The sequence below is a fragment of the Atractosteus spatula genome, chromosome 20, assembly GCF_055471065.1.
Source record: "Atractosteus spatula isolate fAtrSpa1 chromosome 20, fAtrSpa1.hap1, whole genome shotgun sequence".
Classification (NCBI taxonomy): Eukaryota; Metazoa; Chordata; class Actinopteri; order Semionotiformes; family Lepisosteidae; genus Atractosteus; species Atractosteus spatula.
In genome coordinates, this window is record NC_142725.1 from 6,448,457 (window position 1) to 6,460,589 (window position 12,133).

Here is a 12,133-nt window from a genome sequence, read left to right on the forward strand (position 1 = left end):
GGTGAGAGTGACCAAAGTTCTGTTCCACTGCGGTGACACTGACCACAGTTCTGTTCCACTGCGGTGAGAGTGACCACAGTTCTGTTCCACTGCGGTGACACTGACCACAGTTCTGTTCCACTGTGGTGACACTGACCACAGTTCTGTTCCACCGCGGTGACACTGACCACAGTTCTGTTCCACCGCGGTGAGAGTGACCAAAGTTCTGTTCCACTGTGGTGAGAGTGACCACAGTTCTGTTCCACCGCAGTGACACTGACCACAGTTCTGTTCCACTGTGGTGAGAGTGACCAAAGTTCTGTTCCACTGCGGTGAGAGTGACCACTGTTCTGTTCCACTGTGGTGAGAGTGACCACAGTTCTATTCCACTGCGGTGAGAGTGACCACAGTTCTGTTCCACTGTGGTGACACTGACCACAGTTCTGTTCCACTGTGGTGAGAGTGACCACAGTTCTGTTCCACCGCGGTGAGAGTGACCAAAGTTCTGTTCCACTGTGGTGAGAGTGACCACAGTTCTGTTCCACCGCAGTGACACTGACCACAGTTCTGTTCCACTGTGGTGAGAGTGACCAAAGTTCTGTTCCACTGCGGTGAGAGTGACCACTGTTCTGTTCCACTGTGGTGAGAGTGACCACAGTTCTATTCCACTGCGGTGAGAGTGACCACAGTTCTGTTCCACTGTGGTGACACTGACCACAGTTCTGTTCCACTGTGGTGAGAGTGACCACAGTTCTGTTCCACTGAGGTGACACTGACCACAGATCTGTTCCACTGTGGTGAGAGTGACCAAAGTTCTGTTCCACTGCGGTGAGAGTGACCACTGTTCTGTTCCACTGTGGTGAGAGTGACCACAGTTCTGTTCCACTGTGGTGAGAGTGACCAAAGTTCTGTTCCACTGCGGTGAGAGTGACCACTGTTCTGTTCCACTGCGGTGAGAGTGACCACTGTTCTGTTCCACTGTGGTGAGAGTGACCACAGTTCTGTTCCACTGCGGTGACACTTACCACAGTTCTGTTCCACTGAGGTGACACTGACCACAGATCTGTTCCACTGTGGTGACACTGACCACAGTTCTGTTCCACTGCAGTGACACTGACCACAGTTCTGTTCCACCGTGGTGACACTGACCACAGTGGAACAGAACTGTGGTGAGAGTGACCACTGTTCTGTTCCACTGTGGTGAGAGTGACCACAGTTTCCAAACATATAAAACCAAACATTTAGTTCATAGTGCAAGAAACAGGAATCTCTTATTCAGTCATAGATATAGTGGAGTCACTGAAGTGAGTACAGATTACAGTAAAATCTGTTAGATGATGTTTTTCAACAAATATGTCAGTTAAACATTGCTCCAAAATGTTAAGACATGTGGTATAGTAATGAAAAAAATAGTAATAATTTATTTACTTTAGCATATTGTTCTATACTCAATAGTTATCATATTACAGTAATGACCTTCTTGATTTACAAACAGTAAATCAGTTACACTTACAGTTCATTTTTCTGGGATTCGCTGTCAGTGAAAAAATACTTACAAATGAGTATTGTTCATAGTTTTGCAGTTATCTAAAAAATACACTTTATATTATAAACATTGGACATTACAACTCCTCTCCTACCTTAGTACAAAACAATTCATACAGTACCACACTTTATCTAGTTGTACCAGGTTCAGTTTATGCAAAGTACGTTTCACAGTGGTTTTCTCTGTTTTAGAACTGGCCACAGGCTTCAGAAGATCTGCCACCTGGGCCTTAATATCATAGATTGACAATGAGCCAATGTTAAACTTCTTCATCAACAACTTGCAGTTTCATAGAGATTTGTGAAGGCCAGTTTTTGGATAATAGCTGTAGTGATCTGGAAGGGAGGAAGGAGGAAGGTGAGTGAGGATGTGTGTCATGGTGTGATCTCTTTCACCATGTGTATAAATGCTAATACTGCACACATTTGTGGATAAAGAACGAATATCAGCCAAAGCAGCAAAGAAAAACAAACCAAAATATGTTGATTATATAAATATTCACCCCCCTGAGCTAATCCTTGGTGGAAGCATGTTTGGCTACAATACAGCAGCTTGTTGTAGAGTTACAGTTGTAGAGATAGATGGAAAAGACTCAATCAACTTTACACAATGGAATGGTGCAATTTCCCCCTTTCTTCCTCACAAACTTCCTCAAGATGTGTCATGTTGGGGATCATTGATGGACAGCAATTTTCAGGTCTTTCTTTCTACAAAGCACTGTACATGCATGTACTTGTTATATTTATAATATTCAATGATAACACTCTACTCTGTATCGCCTAGTAGACTATGATCTCAATCCACCTTAGACCTAAGAAACATAAACCAGGTCAGATTAACATTCACTCTTTAATCTAAGGAATATGCTTCATTTCTGTCATACAGTAGGTGAAGTTTTTATGAGGCTGAATCTCAATTCTTTTAGTGCAATGTGGTGTTATAATAAAAGGCTACAGTGAAATGAAAAGAGGTCATTCAGATCGTCTAAAATGTTTTGTAATTTGATGTTAACTGGCCCAGAGTAAATTAATTCAAATGTTTCCTGAAAGAAGCCAGACTGACGTCTTTAACAACCCGGCTGAGTAGCTTGTTCCAGACTCCCACAACCCTTTGGGTAAAGGAGTGCCTCCTGTTGTCGTTTTAAATGCACATATTTGTGTCTTTTGCTCTCTGGTTCATGTTTCACTGTTAATATTGAAGAAATCTTCTGAATGACTTTGTTGAAGCCTTTGAGGATTTTGAATACTTTAATATAAAGACCCCTCAGGTTTACTGTTTCTTCTTTCAAGTTCAATCATTTAAGATGAAAAAGCGACATTTTGGGGTAACATAGTCCAGTAAAATGTAATATAAATGACATAATCTGAAAAGTTCATTTTGATTATCTTCTCAAACACAATTGTTCAGGGTGGTTATAATTTTCATCTATTAAGAATATAAACTTCTTAGTCTATAGATCTTCTTTTCCAAACTTAAATAATAATAGATGTACATCAACCGTCAAACAATGAACAAGAGCTTTAATAAGTAAAAGAAAGAATAAAATGTATTAAATTCTATTTTATTTAGAAAATACATTTATCCACATTACAGAGAAACTGTGCCTCAACACATTGACATAAACCAAGAAACTCTAGAAATCAACATGTTGTCTGAAGTGCTGTCAATGCTTGCCTGTGCACAGAGGGGTTTCTACTGGAGTCTCTCAGGTTCGTAGCTCCAGCTGGGACAGGTTTGTCTCCCTGGCACAGAGAGGTTCCCACAGCCTTTCCCCAAATCACTACTTATGCACAAAACTTGAAACCCAGTTGTTCAGACTCACAAATTTGTGCAACATTGAGAAATTAACAAGTATTCTGGTGGACCCCTGGAAGAGAGTGATATTTTGAATCCACATATAAGAGACTCAGTTAAAGCTGCCTATAACCAAGGCATTATCTTGAAAATAGAAGTGGATTTAGATCTGTCAATAGTTACAGTAGGAACTAGCCCCAAGTACACCACCTCTCCCCCACATTTAAGAACAGAAATATAGTAGAAAAATGTCACACAATACAAACTGCATCTGAAGTAAATGTATTACATTAATTCTGCTAAACAGAAAAAAATAAGTTTGCATTGTTTGCCAAGTGCAGGTACTGTAGCTATAAATCTTCCTAATCAGAAGCACATAACTGTGGTGCTTAAAAATAATTCTATCACCTTCTTCACCTGAGTGATGTCTTCTGTCTCTTCAGTTATAAATAGAGGATACTACAAGTCCTGCACACAATACAAATATTTATGCTTAAAAATAATCAAAGCCTTTCTCTAGAACGTGTTGAGGTAGTATGGATCAAACTGTACTGATTTGCTGTTGAAGCTGATTACATTATCCTTCAGAATATAGCTGGTCAAGGTCCTTGTATTTAACTCATAATAATGTCCGTCATATGTTCTCGTGTGTGCAATTAAACATGGGAAACTGGTACCAGACAGAGGTAGTAGAGGAATAAAGGCTGTAGTTTAATGAGATGGCAGTACTGAGTGCAGGCAGATTTTAACAAAGTACATGAAAACAAATTAAACAGGCATGTGAGCAGATTTTATTATTGATATTTTTCAAATGTGGTCTTTTTAAGCATAATTTCAAACACAGCGACACAAAAAATGATCAGATATTCTTTTCTCAATGTTTTGTACGGTTAATATTGCACTTCAGACATAAGGACCTAAATTCTCACGTTTGATCTTTTACACTTTGTCTTTGTGTGTTGAGTTGCTTTTAGCACTTCCAAATGCTGGATTATTCTAATAATATCTTATAACATTTAGTTGCCATCAAATATACAGGAAATGCCTTTAAGGATTCCCAATGAATTGCTAACATTCTCAACCATGGTCATCTATCAAAAGCTGCATATTTATGGTAAGGGCTGTAGCAATTGGGAGCCTATTGCAGAAGCACAGGGCACAAGGCAGGACTACTGTACATCCCAGATGATTTATCACCACACCCATTGCAGGACACACACACAGGAACAATTTAGAGACACGTTTAACCTAGGCAGCTTCTCTGAAAACTACAGGATTATGGGGAGAACATTTAACAAGCTTAAAATGATCAAAAATCAAATATAATCTTTCATAGGTTTCATTTTTTTAATTAATTTCTGTAAAGAAAATATTCTACTTTGTGTTATTACATTGTTCATCATTATTACCTGGTCCATTCTCATAACTAGCCTGGTAATGTACAGGGAAACAGTTCGTGCCTTTCCAGTCACAGCCAAGAGCTACATATCGCTTTTTCTCTGTGACATTATACCTGCATTTTGTCTGATCTTTTTTATTCAGGTCATGGACAGTTACTTTATTCGTACTTCTACACAGATTTCTTGTGTTTCTCTCGTACTTGCCTTGATGTCTACAAATATTTTCAACACCAGTTGTGCTAGTAACAATAAATGTGTGCAAATTTCTATTGCAAAGTCCTTTCTTTTGCATTAGATTTTCCCAGTCTTCATTATTTTGTGGTACATCCTGTGGCAAAAGAAGGTGGATGTTTAGGAAGTTTTCATAGGTGTTTTGATTTTCTACATTTCTGTCGCAGGATCTTTGGAGAGAGCAGTGAAGAAGTGCTGAGAAGGCGAGGAAACCCACAACTGCCACAGTCTTCATTTTCCCTCGCACCAAAAACAATATAGAGAAACTGGAAAACAAAAACTGAAATTATCATCCAATCTGTCAACTAGTATTAATGATAAATACTGTTTCCTCAGTATATGACTGCATTGCAATGTTTGCATTTTCTTTGTAGAGTAAGTAAATCAATATAACAGCAAAGATCAGACCCATTTGTATTTACTGAATCTGTGCCTGGTACTTCTAGGTCTGATTACTTCAGTGTGGATTGAAATAAACTAGTTCAGAGCTGCAGTAGTCTGGAGAATTCTGTTTTCCTAATATGTTTCACAGCGATCTTGAAGCTTGTAAGTTAATGAGTCTATTGATGGTTAGATATGTTTAAAACTGGACCAAAAAATAAAATGATAAATGAAAAAATGTAATTCAATTATTCTTCATCTTTAAATGCTGCTGTCTGCTCAGAAGAAATTTGAAGATTTTCAATTAATCATGAATTGCCTCACCTACATCTTCCTGCTCAGGTTATCCCTCATTAATTTCTGAATATTCAAAAACTAATTTAATGATACAACAATTTAATTTTCTCTGGATTTTGTTTTAATTGATCATGCATCAACATAGTGATGATTTCTTATGATTTATATGCTTTTAAATAATGTTTTAGGCAAAAAGGGATAAAGTTATAGAATGTAATCCTCTGGTGGTGCACAGCAGTATCATGATGAAAAGTGGATTTTCCCTGCTGTGTCACAATACATTTAAAAAAAGGCAGTATTGTTTCTTTTGAGAAACAGCTGGATGAGATCTTTGGTTCAGTTAGCTACTAACTACCAAACAAACTACACGCACTGAATGACCTCCTTTCTTCGTAGGCCTTGTTATGAGACAGCTCTGAGCAGCAATCGTATTTACAGTGATGTGATCACTTGTAACTGGTTAGAAGGGAGACTCGTTTCCTCCAGAACCTGAAGCATTTATGCTTCAGACATACAGTACATTCATCTATAAATCTGTTATAATTAATATGGTTAAAATATAAATTACCTGGCTGCAGCAAACTGGACAGATATCTTGCGTTGTCAGGACGAAGATGTTCCTGAAAAAGGATATGAAAGGAAATGATGAGGTTTTCACTGTGGTAGTTTTATTGCTGAACTTCAACAAATTCAACAAGACAGATAACCTCTTTATATTGCTTAAAATTCATTTTTAAAAATCAAAGTAATCACGTCTCTTGTATAGAATGCTAAACAAATGTTTTGTGCACCTCCAGAGTTTAAAAATAAAAGCTTTTTATGAAAACCTTTAAATTATTCATTAAAAACCTATACTGGAAAGCTCAGCACAAATTGAAAGTGTAAAACGTTGTTTAACTTACCTTATTCTTACTTTAGTCAGGAAGAGCTGGGTGACTGAAGAGCTTGCATGTCACTATCTTTTATATGTCAACTCTTATCAAAACTGAATCAACTTACATATATTAAACTTTCAACAACTCCTTTGTCTGTCACTGTCACAATCACTAAATCAGATATTGTTCTGAATAACACATGCTCTTCACACACTAACTGAGTCATGATCATAGTTTGTTTCTTCAGTGAGTTCTGGGCATGAAATGTTATACATCTATAGAACTTGTACACATTCAATTAGTGATCTTCACAGGGTATTATAGTTAAGCTCTGAATGTCTTCATAAAAAAAAATAATAAATATAAATATTGACTTATTTGGCCTTAATTACCACTGTTTCTTAAAATTATTCTGAAACATGTTTTTCTAAGATAATTAAAAACATTCTACTACTGTATGTAGTGAACATCAATGATCTAGATATGGCCAGCAGCCATATCACTCTGCAGCTCACAACTGGCAGCCCACTGAAGCTAACCAGGTGTGAGCCTGGTCAGGACCTGGATGGGAGACCTCTTGGGAAAAACTAAGGCTGTTGCTGGAAGAAGCGTTAGTGGGGCCAGCAGGGGGCACTCACCCCGCAGTCTGTGTGGGTCCTAATGCCCCAGTATAGTGACAGGGACACAATACTGTAAAAAGATGCCGTCCCATGGATGAGACAAAACTGAGGTCCTCTTTGGTCATTAAAAATCTCAGGGCATTTCTCAAAAAGAATAGGGGTGTGACCCCAGCATCCTGGTCAAGTTTGCCCCTGGCCTTTACCAGTCATGGCCTCCTAATAATCTCTGAACTAGCTTCATCACTCTGTTCTCCTCCCTACCGCTAGCTGGTGTCTGGGGAGCGTTCTGGCACACTATGGCTGCCGTTGCATCATCCAGGTGGGGCTGCACACTGGTGGTGGTGGAGGGGATCCCCATTATCTGCAAAGCGCTTTGAGTGGAGTGTCCAGAAAAGCGCTATATAAGTGTAAGCAATCATTATCTATTTATTTGTACATTTTCTCACTCCTGTTACTTATTTATATTTAACAATTTGAAAAGAGGTTAGAAATGCTCACATGAACACATGAAGGAGCAAGACATGGGAGAAGTAAAGAATGTGTCTGTAATGAATCTAAGTGATGAAGTGTGAGGATCCTGTACAGACGAAGGAAAATGTAGAAGCAGAAACACAGGTGTCCAATCCAAAACGACAGGCGAGTCCGTAGTCAAGAGCAAAGGTAGTTCAAAAAGCCGAATGAGATTTAACAAGAGCAGTCTATCTTAAAAAAAAAAGCAAGACAGGAGCTCTCTAGGAGTGGAAGCAAAAGCGAGCAATCAGTTTAGAGGGTTTAAATACAGCTGCGTGCAGAACGGTACAGCGGGTGGTGATGGTTTAACACGTGCGGCAGCGCTTGTTATGATAAGTGCGCTGCTGGAACTGGTTGGCTCTTTTGTAGGTCGATCTCTGCTGGCTGGCAGTCGTGACAGTGTCTCTAATTTATTACATTCTTGAAGTTTATTTTATGATATGATTTTCAGTTTAAAAGAATGTTCACATTGCAGAGTTTTCCAACCAGTTCCCTTTGTTTTAACATTGAATGCACTGGATATAAGAAGCTGAATTTTACAGTCATAAAAGTCAAAGATTTATCTGCCTTTTCACAGCTATTGTTGAAACCCTTTCAGCTGAAGGGTTACAGTATGGAAATTATCCAGTTTGCTTCAATGCCTGCTCTTCCAACATTGTATACATCTTGTGTGCAACAAGGGTGAGTGAGGGCTGAGTCTGGATTCCAAACATCACGGATCTGCATAGACAGGTACTATGTAATGAAGTTATGTGTGAAGTGTGGTGGAGAATCTCTAGCATTTCCTGGAAAGGTCCATAGAAATTGTGTAAAATAAAACAATCATTAGTATATATTTAAATAAATACTCTTTAAATTTAAATAAAACTTAAAGGTATAAAAATCGTGCGATTCCAACCATGAAGGTTTCTGTCCACCATGCTGCTGTCACGAATCACCCTCACGCAGGCAAGCGCTCCCGCATTCCCACGAGCACAATCAGTCCTCTACTTAAACCCTCACCTGGGCCCTGGTCATTGCTCACGATTGAGATTCCCTCCTGGAGCTACCCTACGAGCTATGCTTGTGCCTTTCGGCGACTTCTCTCCTGGACCTCGACTCTGCTTTTCCGACTACCGCTTTCGCTGCTCGATTTGGTACCTACAGTACGCCTGTTTTTCGCACTCTCGGATCCTGACCCCAGCCAGTCTCTTCGTTTACGCCTCCGCCTGCCGATTCCACACCGACGCCTCTTCTACGCCTCACCAGACCCCGACCCCAGCCAGTTTCCTCGACTACGCCTTCGCCTGCCGATTCAGTGCCTACGCCTCTACAACGCCTTCCTGGACTCGGACCCCATCCTGTTTATTCCGACTACGCCTAGCGCCAACGCTACCAAGGGCACCGCATTGGCTCTCCATCCTCTGCAGTCAGTCCTTGCGTGACAGCTGCCTGCGTTAGGGTTGAGAGCCTTAGAAAGAGAAACGGAGGAGCTACAGAGCAAGCAGGGGAATTTCCTTCCTTCCTTTCCTGCCTCTGCAGACCTGGGAGTGAGGCAGGTTTGTTTCCGTTTCCTTTCCCTGGGACAAGCTGCCTTAACACAGGCTGCTTTGACTGAATGAATAGTTGAGTACTGCTGGGAGACTGAGACGGAAATATCCTTCTCAGACAGTCAATCCTGAGCTGAATGAATTCAGAGCTGGAAGGTATATTTTCAGGACTAGGTGGATGGTTTTCACAATGAGAAGACTGAGGTGAGTGAATGTCTCCTAGCCAGGACTGTCAGTCTCAGCCTTCAGTTTAACACTGTTTCTGTGAGACGCTTCTATGGCTGTGGTTCTGCTGGAAGTGGGAGATTCAGCTGACTGTAATTCCTGATTGCCGTCATGAGCAGCAGGCAGATATATGCAGTCTGTCACTGCAGGCAGAGAGGAACAACAGTCATTTAACCCCTGCTTTATTCACTCCAGAAATCTGCAGTGGGAATTTTCTGAAGGCATTGTGTTCATTTTCCAAACATTATACAGTATAACTATTTTAACAACAGTGTTTCAGGAGACAAAATATTTTAGCCCTTTTTAATTGCCATTACAAAAACAAAAGTTACATAAAAGTTTGGGGTGAACTTGAAAGAAACAGAAAAGAAAATGACATTGTCACAACAGACATAAAGGCAATTGTATTTCTCAGCAATTTTCTTTCTTTGGAACATAACTTTTTATATTTAAAATGTCTTTACTTTTACCACCTGACAAATAATTAACATTGAATTATTGAAGGGCTTTTTTTAACATTTCCCATATTTTGCACTGGGAAAGGTGCATACCATTTATTTCATACTGGAGATTGAATTGTAAATTATTCATTGTCTAGTGTGATAAGACAGAACCCTACACTTTATAAAGAACTTGGCTTTCATCTCAGAAGATATGTCCATAGTCTCTTCTGTCGTTGACATAGTGTTGTTGAATTTGACTAACCACTACCCTTTAAAACTGGCAGTCAATTAAAAGCATTTTTACTTTTAAGTATTTTTAAATCTGAAGTAATGTTCTTCTGCTGTAGCTATTGGAAATGTAAAAGGTTTGCCGTTCTCCCATGTTGTCCTAATAGTAAATCTGCCATATGGAAAGTATTCATATTTAAGTTGTCCATGCTCGATCATCCATATTCCGGGATCAGAGCCAGTGTTGAATTTCTTATCAATATAATTCTGACCACTGTATTCCATCACATAAGGCACAGAAACTAAATGGTTTCCTTTTTCTTGTGATACCCACCCATTGAAAGCTATGACTTCATCAATAATTGCATTTTTACTGTTGATTTCCTTTAAGAATTTTTCAACATATTCCTGTCCTTGTTTGGTCCCAGCATAGCATACATAGAATAAAATTTTCACTCTTTTTCCTATCAATTTAGTGTGTATTTCTTGTGAACCTCCAGTTAATAATTCATCAATTTTCTTTGCCAGATTCTGTGGATTTTCTGACAGAATGAGCCCTAGCTTGTCACGAAAATAACCGTGGCTGTTGACATTTAAAGAGATCTCTTCTGCCTCAGAAATGGCTTTTCTTACCAATGTATCTTCTATTTCTTTCAATATGTCATTTTGATAGTCCTCAAAGTGCCATTTGTTGGCTGTAGTGTTGTAGTCTGCTACAATGTTTTGGTCATGTTTGGTTTGCATAGTGTTTAATTTATGCATTACATCACTTTTCATATCACCATTTCTCACAAGATGTATTGTGACATGGGGTTTTTTACCATGGGCTTTAATCTTTCTACCAGATATCTCGGTTTTTTGCAATGTTGCAACTAAAGCATTAACAAAACGTATGTCTAACTTGGACTTCTTGCATTCAACCTTGACTCCAACCTGCTGGTAGGGATGGTCAGTTTCGTGAAGAATCTTTTTCAGAATGCTAGCTAGCTCGTGTGCACTGTGCCCTCCTACTTTAAAAACATTAGTATCTTTCTCACAGCTGGAGTGAATGAAAAAGTCCACTTCTGCAGCCTGTCTAATTTTCAGTTGAAACTCATTTTCAGCATCTGGTCTTGTTACCCAGTCTCCTTTATCACGCAAAAAATGTAACATGTTTTGTGCATGCTGAACAACAATGTTACCAGTATCAATATCTTTATCATAATGACTGATTTCATTTTGGGCTTTCTCTTCTAATGTTTCTCTGTCATTCTGGTTTAAACCTACGTAAACACTGACTCTTGCTCGTCCAAAGCCAATATTCATTGAACATGTCTGGTGTTCAAACTTCTTAATGAATTCATAACCCCAGATAGTCTGTGTGCAGATTTCAGGAAACACAACCATAACAGCAATTAGAGATGGGTTGACTGATTTAAAGCGATGACAGATATCATGAGCTAAGGTTTCTGGGGCTTTACCTTTATCAAAGGTCAGCTGCTTGTTTTTTACTTCAAACTCTCCGGTTATGAAAAGTGTTATCTTTTTAGCTTTCACAATATTTTCATTCAATATTTTTTCTTCTTCTTTGCTGACAACAGATACTTTGTCTACATACTTACAATAATTAAATTTTCCATCTTTGTACAACACTATATGATCTTCAAACACTTCCAAGTGTGTTTTGGGACATTCTTTTTCAAGTAAGAGCAGTATTCTGAGAGGTGGGTGAGGGTCTGTTGTGCAGCTATGTTGAAGTAGCTGCAGCAACACACAGAGGGCGAGGAAAGATTTAGTCTGTAAAGCTGTCATTGCAGAACGTGTCCACACTCTTGCACGATATCTGTGGTGGATAGAAAGAACTCTATTGACGGTCTCCTCTATCATCACCAGGTGAATCCGAGTAAAGGATGCTTCTACCACATACTAACTCAGGATTATGTACTGTACACTTATACAACCCACATTTCTAGATTTTCATTTTGTAGTCACTTTTCAGAATGTTTGGGCATTTGTTTTTCACTTGGAAGCTGTGTGCAACAATGTAAAATAAATTCTGATTTCATGTGTCTTGATTTCAGGCTAGAAGTCCACAA

The 12,133-nt window shown here is 39.1% G+C and overlaps 1 long non-coding RNA gene across 1 annotated transcript; it reads right to left on the minus strand.

Moving 5' to 3' along the window:
• Positions 1–4,094: 4,094 nt before the first annotated feature.
• Positions 4,095–8,903, minus strand: LOC148817434 (uncharacterized). The gene is made up of 3 exons (XR_016094591.1): positions 8,778–8,903; positions 6,197–6,248; positions 4,095–5,216 (listed from the first exon to the last, which is right to left on the minus strand). It is a non-coding gene; the product is annotated as an uncharacterized LOC148817434 (long non-coding RNA).
• Positions 8,904–12,133: the final 3,230 nt, after the last annotated feature.